The sequence below is a fragment of the Lagopus leucura genome, unplaced genomic scaffold, assembly GCF_019238085.1.
Source record: "Lagopus leucura isolate 7727_CA_CO unplaced genomic scaffold, USGS_WTPT01 Super-Scaffold_100001, whole genome shotgun sequence".
NCBI classification, from domain to species: domain Eukaryota; kingdom Metazoa; phylum Chordata; class Aves; order Galliformes; family Phasianidae; genus Lagopus; species Lagopus leucura.
Genome location: NW_024962262.1, coordinates 82,412,023 through 82,435,921, shown reverse-complemented (window position 1 = coordinate 82,435,921; position 23,899 = coordinate 82,412,023).

Genomic DNA, 23,899 nt, shown 5'->3' with positions numbered 1-23,899 from the left:
ATCTCAACTGAGTATTGCAGAAATGTGAAATTTTTATTAGCTTCGTCTTTTCATTAGCTTTCAAAAACTAATTTGATTAATACAACATGTAAATAAAAGCCATTAAATTATTTTTTAGACAAAAAAGTAAGTTTCACTGAAAATTGCTGAGGTTCAGGCAGTTAGCTTACATTTGATAAAGTACTTTGAATTCCTAAAAATCACTAAAGCACTTTTGGAGATTACAGTCCTGGGAAATATTCTTACATTCTAGAATGACTCTTCACAATGTGCAGCAAGAGAAATTGAATAGATAGATAGATAGATAGATAGATCACAAAAGAACAAAAAATAGCAAAACAAAGGAAAAAAAACCACGGTCATATCTGCCAAGTTACACAAAAAGTATGATGCATCTATACAAAGTAGTGAGATGTTTGGATTATTTGTTTAATGGGTTGTTTAACACTGAGAGGCACTGCACACATCAAATACAGAAATAGTGTAAGAGTAATCCAGTAGGGAGAGCTAGAGGGCAATACTTTTGTCAAGCACTTAACAGGAAAGATTCAGGCTGCATAATCAATTAGGGAAGACATTGCTGTTACAATACGTATTTCTGAGGGACTCCTCCAAGATGCCTGATCCTTCTTATTTATATTTTGACTTGCATCTCAAGGCAAGAGAGAGACCAACCTTTCTTCCCTTCAAAGTTAATTTGTTAACTTGCAAGACATTTACTTTGTAGTTGCTCAGCTGATGCCCTTCCACAGCTGGTTATTGATCCTTTTGCTGAAACTTTCCTACATCACAACATAATAATGGTGATGCTCTGAATTCAATATAATCTCCACAACAGTGACAGCGAGTTGTCACCTAGTAAGTTCCTTTTGGAATCACCAGTCACAATATACCAACAATGAATTTTGGAATAAAATCTGATTTAGTTCAATCCTTGTGCTTCTAGAGCTTGGATATAACTGTAAATCCATCTTAGTCATTATGTTTCTACATGGTTATATTTTCTCTCAGCAGAGTGTATAGATTTGCAACTTCCAATAAATAGTTGCAATAAAACATTGCTTGAAATTGGATGAAATCAAGATGTATTGTATAAAAATACTCTAATTCATTATTTGCCCTTATTTGGGTGGATTTTATTTTCTCCTATTTTTTACATAGATAAAATGATTGCTTCTTTACATGACATACATAGCTACATCAACAGATGGACAGATAGATAGATACCTATAGAACAAACAAGACTTCACAAGACAGACGATTCTGCAACCCAGGTTAATGCCTGCAGGTGCTTGATGCTGGCATTCCCTTACTTGCTTTCCTCCTCCTGCACGAGATTGAAAATCATACGTCTGCAATGTGCTGACAGATCTTCCAAATCCTTTCAGCTCTTTTTGCATTGCTATCTAAGAAATATAACCCGTATTATTTCTTCCACCCAGTTATAGCTATAAAGCCTGCTTCATGAAGAAATATATTTTCTCTGAGTTCTTGCGAGTGCCAGTTGGAACTAGTTATGGTGTAGAGCAGAGATTCATGTGCAGATCTGTGTTACAGAGCGCTGAGAGGCAGAACATAAACACTACACAAAAGAAATCTCCGACAAACATCTTGGCTCCAAGTGATTGCTGAGCAGCACGCGCTAATAACAGCAGGGAAATTACTGAGTAGAGAATGAAGCAATTAAAAGCTGTACTGGGTTTGGCACATTCCTGAGACACAGAGGGCATCTAAAGAAATTTAATAATGCTACATTCTGCATTTGTAAACACTAAAAATATCCACTCAGAAAAATTATTTCTGTCTAATACGTAGTTCTGAAGAGCTCCAATTTTAGCATTAATGCACAAATACATCAAATTGTAACACTGACATTTGGGAAAGCTGGGTAATGAACATCATACAGTTGTTATCTAAAAGGTAGAGGGATGTTTATCCAGAAAGTATATTTACCTGGGGAATTATCCAGAAGGTAAAGAGAGAAAAGGGTGATTTGCAAATAGTTGGAAAAACCGATTGACAGTCAGAGATCCAACATTTATCAGTGAATTTTGTTTGACAAGTGTTGTAATGTGATGGAAAGAAAATATTAAAGGGGAATTTGAGAAATGAGGAACTAATTAAACATGCTCTCTACCTGAAATATTTTGATAATAGTAATAAAAATACTCTGTCCGCGGATACCATCAGTCTTTCTATCACATTGTCTTCATAATAAAATATAACAGAGTCCTCTGGTGATGGAAGAAAATAATAAAATGTTGAGTATGTTGTACATTGCAAATAAAAACAAGCTTTCAACATAATGTTCAGATTAAAGACATGATTTTCCAGGCAATATATATACAGTGACATATGATCTGATCACTATTATTCTTAATGGGATGCTGGAAGATGTGTTCAAGTAACAAAGCACTTGCCTAATAGTAACATGAAAGTGGATATGGGTTCATGTTTTCTTATATAAAACCACAAAATAGAAGCAATATTGCAAGCACTGTTCCCTGCCTGCTAACCTTTCATTCAAGAGAAAATGGGGAAAAAAAGCACGTCTGTGCCATTAGAAACTGATGTCAGAGTAATCTGTGGCTAAATAACAACATAAGAGATGAAACACTGGCTGCAATTTGTAATTCCAAGAGCTGTTATTACTTCAGGAAGAACGTGCTCTCATGTACAGTGGTAAGTGCAGCTGTCCTGTCATAACAAGGTTAACCTGAAGTCACAGGAAGTTGTCAATCTCAATGAAGATGCACTGAGAAGGACGAGACCAGCTTTCCCCATACCCCAAGGAGGCGGACTTGGAGAGAAGAGTAACTCTTCTTGCCCAAAGAGATTTTGGCTCAACGATTACCACCACAGGCTGGGCCAGACCACAGAGCACATGTTCATTTAGGTTGATAAAATTGGAACTAAAGGATTTATCATTTCATAGCAGCAGAACAGCTTAAATTTTAGAGCACAGTGACAGATTCACACAAGAGGATTATCCTTGCTAATTGATATTACTGGTACGGTTGACCGGAAAATGAATGTGTCAGCACCTGAATGTTGTCTAGCCTCTGTAAAGAGATGTGTAAAACTGCAGCTCATGGGTGAGAAGTTGCTCAGCACTCTGTAAAACAGACCCCTTGGGACTGAGTAAAATCTAAACAGCTAAGCCTCCTTGGTCCTGGAGGAGTATGGGGCTGTGATGGAGCACAGTAGGCCCTTGTCAGCCTCCTGCCCTGTCCTCCACATCTCCATTTCTGATGGTAACACTTAAGCAAGAATGAGGGTGAACATCCCTCTTTCCCTCTCCCTCTCTCAGTCTCTCTCTTTCTCTTTGATACTCATCTTAGCACCTTTCATCCAAAATGAAAAATATACCTTCACTGACGTTACTTTGGAAATTATGCAGCTGCAAGAGATCACATAGGAAATCAGTCTGGCTTTAACTTGTAATGAAAACTGGTTAAAATTTGTGCTGTTCCTCATTTTTATTATTTATTACAGTCCCTGCTTGAGTATATTGATTTTGTGCCAACCTGTGTTCTTGTTACAGTTTTTGTCACACAAATGAGGTTCCAGAAATATAATGCCTGAGTTTTATGAAATATAGTCTTATGCCATTTCCACATGACCTTTTCAGTATTCTGCCTTCTGACAGTTTGGCCATTTCTCAGGCAGGGTCCTATTTTGATCTATGCCTTATCCCCTCAACACTTATGTTTCAAAAGTAATTAAACAGAGATTGATACAACAATTTCTTTTGTTTGCGTGGGTACATAGAGTTTACAATCTCCCTTCTGGAGAATTAGTAAACTTTGGACAGCTCACTCTTTCCACTACACAACCTCCAAATAGGAAGAAATTCAACACAATAATAAATTTGGTACTAAAATATGTTAACCTGATGAGACTGTTTTGCTTTCATCTCTAAGCAATTCCAAACATAGATTTGAAAGTAATGAAACATGCAAAAGAATCGTTTTACCCAAATCAGTAGCCCTTGGTTACAGGAGTCTGAACAAGAAGCAACAGAGGTCACATATCCAAACAGACATACAGACTTGCAGAATCATCATAGTATCACTGTAAGGTGATTGAACATACACAAGACATACAGAAGGACCTGGCAAGGTGAACTCTTACAGGTGTCTGCTGTAGGCAGTATCAAAATTCCAGAATATAAATATCATAAATAACAGTTTCTGGTAATTACTTTTTAAATTTTTCGGCAACAAGACAGGCAAAAGGCATGGGGAAACCTTTAACAAGCACACCTGATTTTCAGGATTTTTCTCTTCATGTTCAGCATGATTCATGAATGCTTCTGTTCCATTTAATCACTACCTATCATATGGGTCATGAGTGCTACTGACTCTTGATTTCTCATATGACAAATTTAGTGGCATTTTCCCCAGTATTCATTAATTTACTTTTGAGCATAATAGTTTAGAATACAGGTTAAAAAAGACCACAAAATTAAGTATCTTAACAGAATAATATGGCAGCAGAATATTTATCTGGAATTAAGGAAGCTGGGAATATTTGTTGGCTCCATCTATGGCTCTAGTAAGCCCCTGGGCCTCTGCTTCCCTAGTGACACTTTCCATCCATCTATTTAGACTGGTGGTTCCCAGAAGCACTAGCTCAGAGGGAGTTGACAGCTAGCCAGATCTCAACGCCGCAGTGCATGTGTAGTGACTATGACTCATTTGTGACAGATCATTCATTCTTTGCATGCACTGTGGAGACAATCTGTGTTTGCACAGTAAATCCACTATGTCCAGAATGTATCTGACGTGCTACATGTGCTTTTGTCACCTGTGTAGCTCTTGCAGAAGTTTTGACACATTCTGAACACATCAGATTCGTAGTGCAAGCATGTTGTTTTTGTTTTTGTTTTTTAATGTGCATTTATTTCTGACTGGAAAATATATGAGCTGTGAGAGTCTTGTGGATGCGCAATAGAAAAGTAATCTTAAGAGATTTTTGCCAGCTGACGTTCAACAAGTCCCTGCTATGTGCACACATAGGGACACAGTAGAGTATTTTTTGCTGACAAATATGGGGAATTTTTGAAAAGAAACATTTTATATGTGGGATGGAGTGGGTGGGAGCATTAGAAAAAAGCTCTGTGTTATTCCTCGTGTTGTTTTCAAAGAGAGATGAGCAGTGCTAACTAGCATCAAGTAATGGGGGGCTGTATTATCCACAACAGAAAGTACAAGTCAGCACAGTGCTCACCTCTTCCCAGTTGGGTGTCTTTTGTGCAACATCATGCCATGCAATCTCTGCCTTATTTGAAGATCAGCCTCTTGCTGCTTCTCCTGGGCAGCCATTGCCTTGCACGTAGGCAGAATTAAGACAAGCAGGGACACCCCAGAAACCTTGCAAGCCCTGCAGTGCAGGCCAGCACCCATCCCAATGTACGTTCCTGTTCCAGTACAAGTTGTTACAGAAAAGCCTATTCATCTTTTACAAAAAGAATTTCTTAAAAAACTTATTGGGTGCAAAATTGTAGGCAGAACAGTGAAAGTGAGAGATCAGTTGCACCCTGTCCATTCTCTTGATGAAATTATTAAGCAGTCTAAACTCAATCACCTAAAAGATTCTCCTGTTCCGCACAAACTTCTTTGCAGAATTAAGTACTATTAAGTAACTAAAAATACAAACTCTTACTTCAGCCCCTGAGCTGTGAGACATCTGACCAGGTAGTTATCTTCACAAACTTTAATGCTATTACTATAAAAAAATACAAGAAAGGATGAGCAAAAAAGTAAAAAAATAAAAACAAAAATCATAAACATACAGAGGCAAAACCTCACCTCAGAGAAATGGAAACCAGAAAACCTTCTAGATCAAACAGTTTAAGTAAATTACCATTTTGGATTCATTCTCATCAGAAGGGTTTTCTTGGGAGGATTAAACACCTTTTTAGAAAAAAGTTCATATTAAAAGCTGTCATTTGTCATCCACAGTGCCCTGGAGGCTTCAGCCAAGGTCTAGACAAGAGATGCTAGTCAGAAATTTGTTCAACATTTCCATGACAGTTTCATAAAATTCAGGCAAAATTAAATCGACCTTTGGGAAAGTTAGATTCAATAAAAAATAGTAGCAAGCTATATGAACAGCAGGATCTAAACAGTGAGGGTAGAAGGGTGGGAATGGGAAAGATTAATAAATAAGCAAGAAACCTTGTGAATAGCAATGGACAGTTATCTGGTTATCACCAAGGCAAGTACAAACAATAGCAAGCAAACTCAGAAAGGGATGTGCATATCCAATCACTGACACAAACACATCAGTGCTGATCTTTCCCAGCTGAGTACTTGGCTCTTGAACTGTCTTCAAATCTGCCACTGCAGGGGTGATAACAGCCAGGCAGTGCTGGACATCATATCAGATATGAATAGAAAATTATCTATTTAGTTATTTGTTTGTTTGTTTTTGAGATAAAACTATTTACTAAGATAGAGAAAATGAAAAGGATAATGATTATGACCATATATATATATTATTACATATGAATGTATATAACAAGCAATTGCTTGCTACCCCCTAAAGTGATGCCCTCCTAGCCCCTCAAGCAGGTGAAAAGATGAACTGCCACTGCCTTCAAAACTCCTTCTGCATGATGTCATGTGGTATGGAATATCCCCTTGGCCAGTTTAAGTCAGCTGTCATAATTCTGCTCCCTCCCAGCTCCTTGGGCCTTTCATTGCAAATGGCTTTGGCTCTGTACAACAGTGTTTAGCAGCAACTATAAACATTGGTGTGTTGTCGACATTGATTTTCTCCTAGAACCAAAACATAGCATCATACCAGTCACACTGAAGAAAACAATTCTACCCCAGCTATAAATTGTGCAACACACCAATGCAATTCTACATGAGCCCAGATAAATACTTAAACTTTCCCTGTGAGAACATCAAGGTGTGGGTTTCTAAACCTGGAAAAGTGTGATCTAAGATCAGCCACAGTTGTGCCCTGGAGCAGCAGTCAGGGCCAGTGTGCTCTTGTACTGATGGCTTTTCCAGCTCAGGGAACAGGGGGGCTGCAAGCATGGGGAGAGCTGTAGACACACATGGTGCTATTAGAAGGCTAGGGAGGCCATGCCATGGAGTTCACCTCACCAAGGCTGTGGAACAAAAGGTGCCATCCAGCCAAGAATTTCAAACACTGGCATGCAGTGATCTGGCTGATGGAATGTTTTCTGATCTGCTATTCTTATGCCCAACAGCCAAATCTTATTAAAAAAAGCTCAAAAACATTAACTGTCTCCTAATATGAAGCTGCCTTGAAACAATGTCTGGAGTTGTCCCAGAGATACTATATGAATACAGGAATTTTTCCATGTGATTCCAATACATTCATAAAACAGTTTCCTATTTAAACTGTTCAAGCCAGCCCTGGAAAGGCAAAACAGAAAGACGGTTGGGACGGTCAAAATTGTCTGTGGAAAGAAAACAAGCATTGCCCAGCCATCTCTGCTACAAAACCATGAATAACGAGGCAGGAAGTGAAGGCTGAAGGAGAGAGGATCCTTGCTGGCAAGGAGGAAACCACCTGACACAGCAGGATAACTGCCTGCAAGATTCACTCTTAGTATCACTGAAATGGTGCTGTAAATACTGAGGATAGTTGTCCTGAACAAAGTTAAGCAAAGACATGTCTCCTGAATCATGCTATTCATTATTTCTGTTTGTATTTAACCGTAAATTATCTAAAGTGGCATTCTTCCCTCTGTGCTGTTCCTTTTTTTTCTCTATGAATTAAGCATGATAAAAATATAAGCTCAGCTCCTCATATCTAAGATGGGAAGATAAGTGCCTACCTTACCATGCGAAGGAGACATGAAGGGAGCCAAGTGAAGATAGAAACATTAAAGATTATGAAGTATCAGGAGCTGTATTGAAGGAGTTTCTGTAAGCAGCAGAGAACAAAGGAAAGATTTGCTTACTCTAAGCTATCTATGTGTTTTTAGAGAAAAAAAAAGGCATGAACATTTCCACTGTTATATTTTCCTCATACAAGTATTAACTACAACAGATAAACACATATTCATTTACCAAAGTACTGGCTTGTAAGGAAAGCCTTCTCCCTCACTTCTGATAGCCAGAAATTATCAGGATGCTTTCCTACTTTGGCTTAAAATCTCGATTACATAAAGTGTCTTTTTCATTCTTCCATACATACACAAGGTCATTCCTTTTGCTGGCACTGTGTTGGCCCAGGTTTCATCCAGGAGATGTGCAGACTCACCTCGCAAAAATTTATTTTTAGATGCAAATGAACATTTTCTTTTTTTCTGAATGCTTGCAAGAACTTTCAATTAAGATAAAAGAATTCACACAAAGAGTCCCTCATGTTTCCCATTCCTCCCCTGTTCTTGTGATCACATGCTGTCAGAAGCACCATCACAGCACCATAATAATGGGGTCATAATAAGGATAGCATTTATGGCTCAGACCTTCCAGGTGGAGGAAGCAAGCACTACTGCTGCCAGGCTGAATTAAATGGTACAGAAAAAGTTGCATTGCAGAGCCTTTCAATATTTCAAGGTGTAAATAAAATGCCTTTTCTTCGCAGTTTTCTCACATTAGTACGATGTGGATGTAAATCTAGACTTGGGCAAATGTAAGCTTTTGGATACAAAAGCATGAAGAGATTGAAGCAAAGAATGTGCCCTTCCTACTGGCTTCCCTTCAGAGGGAAAAGGCCACGTTTTACCTTTAAATAAGTTCCTAATATGCAAAATATAGGCAATTCCACATATCCATCTTATGTTAGGATTTATATGTTTAGAAGAAAGGACATGTTTATGAATATGAGATACACATAATTGTGCTTCTTATAGACGAATGTAGAAGCCTACTTCATCAATTTTATTAGAGTATTTTATTTTTATTTACATTTATTTACATTTATTTATATTTATTTATTAAAAATATTTTTATTTACATTTATTTATTTATTTATTTTACAGATGTAAAATAAAACAAAACAAGAAGCTCAGTTAAAAGGGTTCTCCTAACACACAAAGATAAACATTTATGAAACCTTATTTTAATTAAGCATCACTACAGTGTACAATAAGGGGATTGAAATATTTATGAATTTTGTTCTATGTTTCTAATATACATTAAAACATCACATAGGTATAAATCATCACATAGGTATTTTTTGAATTGGGTTGTCAAGATTTTAATATTTTCATAGCATCACATAGGAAGATATTAAACAGGTTTTAAGACAGATTGAACCCAAATTTAGCCACCAAAATTATGGTTTGGATTTAAATACTGAAAATCTTGATTTGTATGGCTGGAAGCATAAAATTTTGTGATTTCTAATCCTTTTCCTACAACCAGAGAGAACTACATTAAAATCATAGAGATAGAAAGATAAAAAGATAATAAATGAATGGAAAAAGAAAATGAAAAAGAAAACAGAAAAAAAAAAAAAAAAAAAAAAAAAAAAAAGAAAGAAAGGAAAAGGAAAAAGAAAAAGAAAAAGAAAGAGAAAGAGAAAAAGAAAACATACTGTTTAACAGTATAACCTGACTCCAGGGTAAAATAATAATCATACTACAATTTACGATAAAGAACAAAACGCAAAGAATATAATTCCAGTCCAGAAAGAGCAATAATTGAATACTGAGTATAGAATTGGGACACTGAGATAAGAATGATTAAAAATCAGTGTGAAAACAAGTAAGTAAAGTTAAATGCCTCTTGCTTCTTCCAATCCATTTGTTCTTTGGAAGAAAATGATTTCCAGCATAAAGAGACAGCGATGATGTTCTTCCATTTTGAAAGAGATTATCCTGTAGGAATGTGTACTTAACTGTTCCTTGTATTTTAAAACCTTTTTCCTTCTGCACATTTCAAATGAAACACATTAGAATTGCTAATAATATGCCTTACTTAGCTAAGAATATATCAGGTCAACTCAGCAAGAGAATAAGTCCAAGAACATCAGAGCTGGAACAGAAATTGATGCAATTGTTTCATTTTCAGTACAAAGTATATTTGCAAGATACTGCAAAAAATGAATATTCAGACAAACACTGTTATAAATCTCCCACCACCACCACCACCACCACCACCACCTCACAGCCTTATTAAGTAATGAATAGAAATAACGAGTCAGTAATCTCTGGAAAATAACAAATTTCATTTCTGACATCAAGAAACATGGGAAATCGAAATATCTACCTTTGACAAGGTAGATAATATTTCTCTGTGAAGGAGAAATGTGATTATTTGCGAATCTAATTAATTCTATAAATTTTGTTTTGTAGCAACTTACACTAAACAAATCCAGACCACATAGCAGTAAAACAGTCTTCTGATCAGTACTTCTGTCTGCAAATTTTAGCCATGAATTAGAATCACAGAACCATAGAATCACCAAGGTTGTAAAAAAACTAAAGATCATACAGTCCAACCATCCACCTATCATCAACAGGTCTCTCTAAACCATGTCCCCCAACACTATATCTAAATGTTCCTTGAACACCTCCGGGGTCAGTGACTCCATCACCTCCCTGTGCAGCCCACTGCAGTACCTGACCACACTTTTGGAGAAGTAGTATTTCCTAACATCCAGCCTGAATCTCCCTGGTGCAACTTGAAGTCATTCCCTCTAGTCCTATCACTAGTTACATGAGAGAAGAGGCTGACCCATAACTCATTACAACCTCCCTTCAGGTAGTTATAGAGAGCAATAAGGTCTCCCCTGAGCCTCCTCTTCTTCAGACTGAACAATCCCAGCTCCCTCAGCCACTTATAAGGCCTGCGCTCCAGACCCCTCACCAGCTTCATTGTCCTTCTCTGGAAAATTCATGTTACCAAAACCAAGTTCTAAATACTCCTTGTTTGGCTTAAGTATGTTTCATTCAAATCATCTGATAGAAATGAAAAAATGGCATAATAGTTTTGCTTACTATATGTATCATAAATACACATTAACAACTACTGTGCGAAATTCTTGGTCATTTTGCACTGTAATCCTTTATATACTTGTTATCTTTCTGATGATAGACACCACACTGCATCTAGCATACTGCTTACATAGAACACTCTTCTCCTATCTCATTTACTAGCTTTCATTAATTACCCCCCCCCCCCCAAAAAAAATCACAATATTAGATGTACTTAATTTTATTAAATATGCAAATACTCAATCCTGAGTGCTATGAGCATTAGAGAGATACCAGGTATTACGGTCTTATTCTGTGGCTCTGTGTTTATATACACCATTTCTTGGCTTGAGCAATTGTAGGTCATTATGGTGTGTAAACCAGGGTGAATTTCTAAAAGGCTGTAATAGTTCACATCAAGTGACTGGGGAGTAATCCACCTAAAGACTCTAGTGCCAGTTTTAAAACAATTACGTTGTACATGTAACTTATATTCTTGTAAAGCAAAAATTACTGCTTATTTTGTGATGCTGTTGATTTAAGAAATTCTACAGACCTCCAGAGAACAGCTAAGACAATGAAATCAAATTTTCAGATCAATATACCAATGCTCAGCACTGAATGTTACAAGATTCACAGCAAATCTCTTCATGTTATAACAAAGCTTCGGTATGGAGGTGTGATTGACAAGTAGCACACTGGCACCCCATTTGTCATCTTTCAGTCCCCAAATAAAACAAACTTAAGGGACAGAGAGAGTGATCTGGGGCCAAATATGTGCTTAATGAATCTAGACTTGAATCGATTCTGATGATTGGACACCTTGTGTCATCTTTCCCCATAGGGGCAGCTAAAATTTTACTGCTTTAAAAAAGCAGTACTATGAGCATATTTTGAAACTCATACTCAGACTAAACTTACCAAATGTAGAGGATATTCATTTTTCTTTGGAACACTAGGAAAGGTATACTATTTTTCTCTGATTCAGTGGTGCCATTAAAACTTGTCAGTTAATTATCAAAGAGATTATATGAGTATCCTTGATTGCTTGACTAACTAAAATGATGAAGTATGCTCAAATTTATTTTTATACATGATTTCCATGACAAGACTATGAAAAACAAGGTGCTTCTGTCATTAAACTGCTGTTTCATTATTCCTTTGTTCAGTCATTTCAAATATGCCTTAAACCTCAAGAGGAAATCTGAAGCATAATTTCAAGACTTGTGTGGTCTTGATAAAAGTAAAAATTAGTATCTTAGTACTCAAATTATATTTCAGCACTCTTGGATCTCTTAGATCTTTATAAGCACCTTAACTGACATAAGCATGAATCTTAATATAAATTGGAAAAATACATTTGAAGGGTAAGAAATATTTTTCAGGGCTACAATCAGAGAGATGATGACGAGGGGAGAGAGTTGCCTGGCAAGACAGCATGAGCTGCTATTGTTGATTTAAACCCTAACCTCAACCTACACCATTATACCAGGTTATGGTGTAGGGAGAAGACAGGACTATACTTACGTGCTTGATTTGCTCATAATGGCTTCTGGGGTCAACTTCAGGCAAATGGCTACTTCTAGCCCTCACAAACCCCACTGCAGGTGGCCAGAAACTTAAAGTGAAAGATACAGAGGTATCTTGAGGCTTCAGAAGGAAGAAATATTAAGCAGTAACGAGTAGTGAAAATTAGGCCTAATCTCCTTTGTTTTCAGTCATACTAATTGGATGGATACACTGCTGAGATTTTGCAGTCTGATTTAGTTTATGTGTTAGATTTAAGACTTTATTTTAGGTGCCAAAATATGACTTAGTTTGAAGGTGAAGTTTCAGGCTATAGTAATTTGTAGTCTTTAAAATTAAAACCAGGAACCTCACTTGAATCTTATCTGAGAAGGAAGAGGAGCTGGCCAGTAACAGTAAATTAGACTCAACACCTATACAGCATTATTTTATGGTTTACTGGACATTTATTTTAGTTGTATCTGCATTACATTAAAGTTGAAAGGAAAGCCCCAAACAAAACTCAAATTTAGATCCAAGTCGAATCAGCATGGATTTACTAACTGCATTTGTATTGATTAAATTTACATTCTGGAAATAATGGAACTACTTCTACTGCACTTATCATAATCCCAGGCAAGGCAGGAATATTATTCAAAAAGAAACACTAATGTAAAATAGCAGCTTCAGGGAGAGAGGGAGAAAAAAAAAAAAAAAAAAAAAAACAACAAAAAACCTCTTGCTCTTTTCTTCTATCACCCCCAAAGCTACATAATTTACTCCCAGTCCATAAGGTCCTTAGTTCCAGTGATTGGGATGATGGATGGCTCTACTTCAGCTGCAGCAAGAGAAGATACAGCAATGTATCACTCCACAGGAAAAAACAATAGTGCAAACAAAGCAGCAGGACAATACAGTGGGCAGAAGAGCCAGGGGAATTCTGTGTTGGTGGAGAAATAGGCAGCCCTACAGTTGTGTAAAATATAATGTGTTGTTTTTGCACTTATTGCACTTATTGTGGCCAAGTTTATGTGAAAGCCAATAATGAGGAGGTTTCTCCCAAAAAAGAGGTGGGAATATATTTTCCACTTGAGCACTGGTGTTTATGCAGGAGCAGCAGCTGTAGTACACATGCCATAGCCTCTTTTCTGATGATGCACTTACAATTTTATAAAAGTGAGTAGGGTCAGTTTATGGTTAATCTTTGTGAAAGCTAGGTGACTCTTCAGTTTATTTCTGAAAACTGCTTTAGGCTAAATCACCCTATGAAAATCAATTAAAACACTTATGTTTTACAGTAAGTTGGAGTTCAAACTTGGATCCAATAAATCAACAATTACTCTGCTGAAAGTATCACTGTTCCTACCATAACACTCAGCAAAAATTTAGCACAGAAAGGAATATTATTATTACACATCACAGCTTTTCAAGTGATGACCTGAGGAATTTCTGAAAGCTTGGGTGAAATGCTTAAAAAGAAATGAGAAACCTAAAATATACTCGTATTTATGTAATCTTTCAGCACATAATGTAATAATAGCCCATGAATTACAACTTGCAATTTGGATGGTTCAGAGAAGTATAACTGCAAACAAATTTACTACGTTAACATCAGGAAAACACAAGGGCATACTCTAATGCCTGCAGAGAGCAGAAAATTTTGAAGCTTGGTTTTGAATCATACACTGCAGTAGGACAGGTTTTCTAATTGTTACAGGAAGTTGAGTTCAACAATCAGAGATAATCATATGAAATTCTAACATTCTAACATTCTAACGATTTGTCATTGATAAGTGTGCTACTACTGCCTACTGCTTACTAAATCATTCTTTTACATTCCATTGTAAAATCTATTTCAGGGCCATGTAATTTAAGTGAAGTTTAAATGAAGTTAATTGTTTTTTTTTTTGTTATTCTAGTTGAATTATTTTAGAAAACACCTCTGCCACTTCTATAATGAAGCCAAGTTAATATATCTGAAAAATTTGCTGACCATTCTTTGAACAACAGTGACACGTGCATTTTTAAAGAGCAGTTTTATGAAATCTGGAGAAGTATTGGAATTATCTTTTGCTTTGCTTATACAACTCCACAGCAGTTTACACAAATGAAAACCTTTTCCAAATACAGGTGCAATTCCAGCTAACTAAAATACCTGGAAATTTGAGCCTTCCAGAGCACTGGCAAAGCTCTCGGACTGCAGGATCTCACCTGTTCTGAGAATGCATGGACAACATTTCTGTAAGACCTTTCTTCATTTCTGCAAAAGCTACAAGATCTACAGAAGAAGCAGAAAGAGAATAGGTGATTTTGAGATGTGTCCAGGATTTGGATGCTTTGATCATGCATGCCTTTCAGTCCCTCTGTGCACTAGGCAGGCAGGCAACCAGGGTTAGCTGGACTTTTCTTCTTGAGAACAACGTGGTTGTCTGAAAACATATCTGAGCCCTATGGTGCGGGTCTCTGTTGATTTCACAACCAAAGTCGTTAGTACCTGAACTTCTTCAGAGCTGTAGATCTGAAGTTGGACCTCAAAGTGAGTGTATACTTCAGACTTTGATCTTAGTGAGCCAGCTCTTGCCTCTCTCAGTCACTGCACAGGGAAGACTAATTCATTAATGCCTCTAATTGCACTAAAATACTAGAATGGTAACATTAGAGAAAAGAAAACAACAAACAAACAAACAAACAAAAAGCCTGGGAATTGATAATCTTGCCTTTGGAGCAGGGTTTTAAGAAACTGCATTTAGGTAAAGCCTGTGACCTCATATTGTCCGAAGAAGATGATATAAAATACTGAAGCAGTACAGAAATGTTCTTAATTCTGTACACAGAATAAAAAAAAGCACTCCTACAACAAACTTCACACGTTCATGTAATTAAAGATTAGTTTATTAATAATACATAGAAGAGTGAATGAGGCATAATCTTGATTTTGCTTTTCTGTTAGTTCTGAAAACTGACTTCACAAGCTTGTTAATACTCTTCTTTCTAATCATTCTCCATATTTTCAAGACACATTCATATTCAGCATGAATATTTGACATTCTGGAAAAGTCAATTTGCTTCAAAACTGAAATCTGTATTTTGGTTAGAACCTACATATCTCACATTTTCTTCAACTCCCAAATCAGAATATATGTTTCTGTTCAATTGGTCTGAAATCTTGCTTTTTAAAATTCAATTGTAAGTAAGTCCTTTTGTTGTATTTCCCTACCAGTGAATTGTCATGTCTTGTAAAAAATAATCACAGCCATTACAGATAAGTATGAAAACTTCTGTCAGGATAATATTACAAAGTTTTACAAATCAAGCGTTAAAAAAAAAATAATTGAAGTAGTTGCCTCCACTGCTGCCTTATCCCTTCCCTCCACCATCTAGGTCTAGTATTTGAATGAAGATAGCAGTCTGAGAAGTCATTCTCTGCAATTTAGTATGGACTGGATACTTCACAGCAAATACTGTGCCCATGCACTGACTGCCATATTCAATCTTGTTCGTAACATTTCAAAGTTCACAGTTTAGAATGAGATAACATACAGAGAAAGGAACAAAGGATGATCATAATGCTCTTTTTTCTCTGGAAATGAACTATGATTCTGCATTTCAGAAATGAGAGAATTGAAGCAGTATGCATAATACAATAAAATACAACATAACCTAATCTAAGAAAAATAATGTATATATACAATGATTACAAAATCATGAATGACATAAAGAAAGTAAAGAAGAAAACATTCATTATTTGTAAAATAAGACTGAGAAGGAACTCAGTGAAACAAAGTACTCCTTACTCTATAATTAAATGATGGGACTCATAGCATTAGCATTTTTTCAATCTGCTCATTTTACAAATCAGTAAAGAAGAGATAAGATATGTACATGAAGGAATGGTTCATGAATATCAATTAAATACATTGATGAAATTAAAACTTTTGGATCATCTAATCTAAAGATTGTATTGACAGATTACAGAATGTGGATAATTTAATGGGTAAATACTGCCTGATGCTTTTCCTGTTTCTCAAACTCTTTCCCAAGGAACTCCTAATTTTCTCTTGTAAGAAGTTGGAGGTACTTTTGGTCTGCTCCTAACTACCAAATTTATCATTGTATTATTCTGGAAAAAAAAACCTTTAATTTTAATGTGCTATTAGTTGAGATGGTTTCTGAAAGAGACAAAGAATATATTCACTTGAGCTTTATAACAAACTGTCCTCTAATTGGGAAAATAATAACTGCTATAATCATCACATCAGATTGTTTTTGTTGGTTGCTTGGTTGTTGTTTTGCTGTTATTGTTTGTGGGGTTTTTTTTGTTCGTTTGTTTTTGCAATATGAAATAATCCCATTTAATACATGAAAGAGTTTACATTCTTCTTCATTGCCAAATCTCACTTTCCTTGTGAAATGAAAGAAAATTTACAGGCTTAAAGATGAAAATCTTTTGAACACAAGATCTGTATACTTTACTAGGTGGCTGGAGGTCAGTTCAGCTCTGTATGTCTCTCTTTTATTTTCTAACTTACAGTTTTTCATGAAATAATTTTGATCAAATATGTTGTGGATCTGTGTACTCTGTGTACTCTGAAGTGTACTTTGAATCAGAAGCCCTAACTCCTGCTCACATTTCTGTCCAGCACCTGCTGCTTTCTGCTGCAGCATGAAGATACTTTCCTGGTGAAACCCTCACGAAGAAACAGGTCAGGTTCTCACCCTCCTTTCTTTGGTTTTAATGTTTACAGTTAATGTAAGAGTCTAATTCCACCATCTCCCCTTCTGACATTGGGCAGCACACTACATACTCTTGAATCTCCTGTTATGCTTATTGTAGTCTGAAAGGTAGCACTCATTTCACATTACTACAAAAGAAAAGGGAGAAAACAAGAGCTGATAAAAGTCATTAGTAGGGTTTTGAATTTAGCTGAAATGAAAGTCTCACACACTCAACTGCTTTCTCTTGTCACCAGGGTTATTAACTTTGTGATAACAGTAAGGTTGTAAGCAAACGTGTAGCTCAGCTAGGGATAAAATTGGTATAGACTACATTCTTTCTCATTAAATATTTCAAACAGAACCAGAAGGAATTTAATATTTAAAGAGAAAGATTCAAAAGCTATTTACTTTGGGGCAGCTTATTCTACCTCAGCTTATTTTTGCTGCCATATATCTGTATTAGATAAATATGTGCTTACAGTTAGCAATAGAATTTTTTCTTATTTAATGAGTATCTAATTAATTTAAGCCATTAAAGCATTTCCTCTTAAACCTTCTCTCCTCTACTCCAACTGGTTTCATTTTCCTTCTCATTCCAGGATTGTTAAAACAGACAAACAAAAAAAAGTCATTATACAAAAAAATTCAATACACGAACTATAGGATTTGCCCTTTTTCAGATTTACCCTTTAATTCTTTGGCTGAAAAATCTTCACCACGTGTCACATTATTTCACTCAATAGAATCCTATTTCGATTGAAGGTCATGCTGTTGTTTTACTGTATGCCACTATTGTTTAAGCCATAGAGCACAGATCCTTCATTTTCCAGCATCAGCAGGCAGATTAGTGAACTGGGAGAGGGAGTTGTTCAGAGGATAAGATGGTGGGATGGGGTACTTTCAGAAAGGACTTATTACCTGGTCAGTGAAAGCATACTGCCTGAGCGATACCACTGGGATTAAAAGCCAGAAAGAAGAGTTCAAAGGAAGGTGGTTGTTTGCTGCACTTAACAAAGTCATTCATTACCCTGAGCTAGCATATATGGTGAAGTGGTAAAAAGAAATGTACATGTAATAACCTCATATTTACTAGTCTTGTATTTCTTGCTATTTTATTTATTTATTTATTTATTTATTGACTGAGTGCCTTTGTTTCACTAATTAAATTATTTTGCTTAGTAAATACGGAAACGAAGCCTCATTGAACTATGTCTAAGAATAATTTTACTTTGTTTCCCTCAAAACAGTTAGTGAAGGAAGAGAAGTACTTTTCCCACTGCCTTGGATAGGGCAAATATTACTCTCAGAATACTCAAAAATGTTCTGTCACAATTTCAAAATATTACTCAGCAGATCCGGAAGAAATCTCTTTATTAAAAGAATATCAATAGCAGGTAAGTCTTAATAGAAGAGTATAATGTTGCTTTCATCTACATTTCTTCCTTGTGATCCATACATATTTTCTCCAACATTTGGCTAAGCAGGTGGCCAGCAGGCACTGTCAAGATAATTTATGTCTCTTGTTTATTTGAATAATTAAAATAACAACAACGCTGGAACCCCACAAATTTTGCACACTAACAGCTTATACAACACTTTCCCATTCCTTCTATTACTCTCCCAGAAAACATATCCCATATATACAAAAAGACAACTAATGAATCATTAAAACCCAAGGAAGCAGATCTTTGTGAAATCAAAAAAAGTCTGTTCTGCTAACCAATGAGAGAAAAAAAAAAACACCTAGAGCAATTTAATGACTCTACCTCCTACCCTTTCCAAAAAAAACTGTGCTCACTCATCTCTGCATTTTCTCCTTACCCAGGAAGCCTTGTGGTGTTACATCTTCACCTAACTCTGCTGCTGTTGTGATGCAGTGAGAATTTTGCAACTGAGGTGACTACTTATAAGGCATGAGTTAATAAATCCTGTTTCCGAGAACCAGAAGCCAGTCTGTAATCTGCAACCTTGAACTGTAACCAAGGAGAATTCAACAGAAATCAGTAGATTATGAATCTCACTTCAGCTCTGATCCTGTCATACATCCTCTACCTGTATTTGTCCGTATGTGATTGCCTCTAACTAATATCTGCAGAACCTCATTTGAATGAGAAGGAGCAAAATCCTAGCAATTAAGTCAGAGCAATTATTCACAATCTGATTGATACTGTGACCAGCTAAATCCAAAGCACTCTACTTATTTTGTACAAAGTGCTCAGGTCAGCTAAGTCACATCAGTAGGACTGAAGTTGTGCCTTTTCTCTATGTTTCTGCATTTCTACATTTCTCTGCCAGTATCTTTGCTTCACAACCCATATTCTCCACTTGTTTTAGATTATTTTTTTTTAGATGCGTGTGGTATATGAATTCCTCCCTGTACTATAGCAGTGTTGCTGGCCTTGAAATACAGCAGAGCTACATTTTGTGGGAGGTGTTTTTTACATCCCTACAACACGTGCTCAAAAACTGCCAGATAATTTTTAAAGATGAGAGAAGAGAGTGATCTAATTCAAGGTCTTTTTTGTAATATATCTGTAAAATAATTAGAAGCCCCATCTCTTGTACTCACAGGACAGGGGCAAAGTCTGAAACAAAATAAATTGCTTACTGATGAGTACATTAGCTGAAAAGGGTCCGTTCTCCTGCTAGGCAGAATTAGTTTGTGGCAGTATGGGGGAGCTAAACCATTGCCATATTAATCCTCAACACAGGTGGGTGGCATATTAATCCTAGTTTATGTTCTCAGCTGAGTAATGTCCAGGACTTGGAGTTACAAGGTATAAAGTTTCTTCAGTTATTAAGAGATTTTGGATTATTTTGTTACAAGAGTATATGCAGGCATGTTTGTTTCTTTTATATACATATATTGCTATGAAGGAAAGGAAAAAGAAAAGTTTAATCAGGAGAAAGTAGTTAATGGAGTACTTGTAACAGACTGTCTTGTTCCCTTTCTCCAACAAAAAATAAAGAATACATAGACCAGGGTTGGAATTTATGGAATATTAATACTCATTCAATGTCAAGAGTCAAAATATTCTGCCTATGTTATGTGTTGATTCATCCCATAATTGAACGTTTTTCTCTTACAAAAACAGTATTTTGAAATGTACACTTCTTCGGGAAAGTCCAGAAAAAAATCAGATGTCTGACATGCATAAATGAGATGCTAAAATATGGAAAATGTATCTGATAGCTCACAATACATTATTTCTTTGCTGTCTGTCTCAATGATCTTCTGAAAAAGGAAATAGCATTATCTAGTTTATTATAAATTTTATTGTGAGAGTGACGACTTTTGTTCTCCAGCCTCAGTAATCTACTTGTATTTTTACTGTAAGAAACACCATCTTCAGACTGGGACATTTCTTGACTTGAATTCTATTCCTTTCAACACATCAATCTAGCATCTATACAGCAAGGCTTCTCTGTTTTCAAAAGAATGCGTGTGCCTTTGTGGTGGAAATTCTGATACTGTCTCCAAGTTTACAATTGAGCATAACTGTGCTGATACTAAACTAACCTTTGCATTACAAAATAAATATATTATGCTTCTCAACTAGATTTGCTCACTGAAAAAGGAAAAAAAAAAAAAAGAAAAGGTGGACTAAGAAACACTATGTTCAGACAACAGAAATGACATTTCTGTAACGATTTCTATTTCTGATATTCTGCCTGTAGCTCTGTAAAACCCATCCTTTCAAAGTGTGGCTTGTGATTAACTGTTATAGCTATTATTGTAAAACAATTACAAGCCCACTTATTCCCTTAGAAATTTTATATAATTCAAAGCTATTTATATATGCATGAATATACGTATTCATATCTATTGATGAGTACATGTTCATCCCTACTGGGAAAAAGTCTCCCATTTCAGTATAAATACACTCTGAATTGAAAAAGAGGAATTTTAAAATGCTTATGATTTAAAAATACATTTAAAATTAACGTTTCAAGGAAAGATGTGATTTTAAAAATATGATGCTGCCACAGTAGTCTATCTCATTCAAATAAAGAACCAGTCACAAACTCAAGCATCCTTATAGCTCTCCCAGAAGCAGAACAGGTGCTTTACGTCAGTTCAGCACCCTGTTAGGTTACTTTCTTTTTAGTAAATTACAATTACAAGGATTTGAGGCTAAGGCACTGTTAATTGGAAATTATAAGTGTTAAGCCATTTTTCTGGCATTACTTTAGGGTATGCAGGAAAGTTCCCACAGGCCCTAAGACACAGAGCCTTTTCCACCAGCAAGCACCAGAGCAGGTGCATTTCATTGATGCTGCAGCTCCAAATGGAGCATACCACAGGTGATGTTCATTATGGAAACCATGGGGATATAAAGGAGACCGTGGGTTATTGCTGATGGTGGAGTGCCAAAGGTTAGTGAAAAGCTGGATTGTCTGCTGGACCAGGATAGATAAGAACACAAAAGGGCACAGAAACAGATTTGAATACAGTCACTTATCAGTGTGCCTTTTAAACTACATTATGTTGCATATAATGGTGTGCTGTTAGCACTAAAATAGGGAGTCTCCTTTCATGAGTGTACTAATTTATTAATGTCAATTTGTGTCACCGTTGTAGCAGCTCATCTGCTTCCCTGAGCTGAGAAGCAAGGCACCAAATCAGTTAATTCAAACTGAATTCAAGTGGTTCTAGATCTTTTCAGACAACTATTGCAATCTGCTGGTGTAGTTCTCTGTTGGCCTCTGTATTGTTTTCTCCACAGTAAAAACAAAGAAGTATATATAAAAATAGATGTTTATGAGTTGGAATAAATTTTGACTTTACTACTCTTTATTACTGGAAACCAGCCAATTATTATGCAAAAGAATAAAAAAGGGTCATTTATAAACCCTACTGTTACATTTTATATTGAGTGATGTGATAAAATGGTCAACTGGGAAGAGAGGGTGGGGAATGGGAGGAAAGCTACATTTTATTTATGTTATGTTTATAATCTGCTATGTTTATCTCTTTTTTTTGTCAGTTAAAGGAACATTAAATAGAATTATCTTGAATTTATGGTATGTAATAAATAGACCTTTTTTTTCCATGAATGCTCAATTAGATTAAAGTGTACAGTCACAAGTGCAAAGCGTGCATCTATTTATGATTTCTTTCCTGAGGCCATCTTCTTGTTCCTCTCCTGAGACTGCAAGAGTTTAGAATACTTTGGAGAAAACAATGCATATGTTTATCGTAATGTATGTGTGAGCATAATGCAGGACTGGTAGGAGCGGAAAATGGAGTTTGGAGATTGTGAAGGAGAACAGAATGACAAAAAAATCTTAGCAAAAAAATGCCAGGTGGGGATTTCTGGCAAGTAGTAGTGTAAATAAATATTATTTCAAGGAGACATTAGCTTTGTACAGTATTTGTAGAGTAAAAAAAAAAAAAAAAAAAAAAAGGATTTATTTAACCTCTGTGCTGCCTTGATTCACTTCTGCCTAAAAGAAAGGGAAGCCTATAAATCCTTGGTAGAAGTCACCCACAGTCTGGCTGTGCATCCCTATGTAGACTCTGACATTTTGCTCAGGCAGGAATCTGTCATCTAAAGCCAGCCAGCCAGATGTACATCTCTTTTGTTGGCATGTGATACTCTTAAAATGCAAAGATGCCATTTCAAACAACACCTGGTGTCCTTACTCTTACTTTACAGTTGTATCTTATTTAAGAAAACATCTCTGTGAAGCAAGGGAAAAGCAAATAGGATTAAGTTTTATGTTTTCCAACAAGGTTACACCTGCAGTTTGAGGTCTGGGGATTTAGACTTTGCTGCTGTGTATGCTCAAGTCCTAGACAAAGGAAAAAGAGATGAGGAAATTGAATCATCTCATAATATTCTGTGAGGCTTAGACCCAGATATTAGCTTGGTCTAATGGATTCCAGTCTTTAATCAGCTGATAATATTTCTATTCACTGCAGACAAGAAAAAGGCAAAACTTCATATTCATTGAGATCATTTTGCACTGTCTCTCATGCTGCCTTGAACATAATTTTTGACTGGGCTTGTCTTGTTGCACAAAAACTTCCCATGTAGCCTTTTCCTCAGGTAGTATAGTGACTCCTCTCAGCTTTGACACAGAAAAGCTGTCTCAAAGGAGTTGTAGCCAGGAAATTGTCAGATCTCCTGGGGTCTCAGCAAGATGAGTAATTGATAGACCAATGGCCAGGAACTCTGAAAACCTGCTGTTTCTCCTCATTTCCCATTACTCCACAGCTGAATATCATTCATGCTATATTAATAGCAAGAATCATACTATAGTCTTATTTCCAGACAGACTATTTTTTATTTTTGTTTTACATCACTAATCTGTTCCTCGTATGTATCGTATGGATAGATATAGACAAGTAACTATTGTTAAAAAAAATCATTCCTACCCTAAATAAATAAAACAGTAGGATATGTTTTAAAAATCTGTTTTTCTGGCTTGCTTTGAGAAAAATTCACTGGAAATCTCTCCCATTGCTGCACTGTTTCCTAGTTTATTACGAAAGGTAAAAGCTGCAATCCTATTGTGGCCTAGGATGAAAGTTACCGCAAAAAATAAAACTAAATAATTTCATGGACATTTTATTTACCTCATATAGGACGGTAATGCTTATTACATACATAAGTGTTGCACGTTTACATTATTTATAAGCTATGGATAACTCAGTGACCTAAAGTGCTTTCACTTTGTATCTATGCAGGAACATCTTTGAAGTCTGTGAGAAAAAGACTGTTGGCTCAAGCTGTTGCCTTCAAAACTCATTTGGAGCCA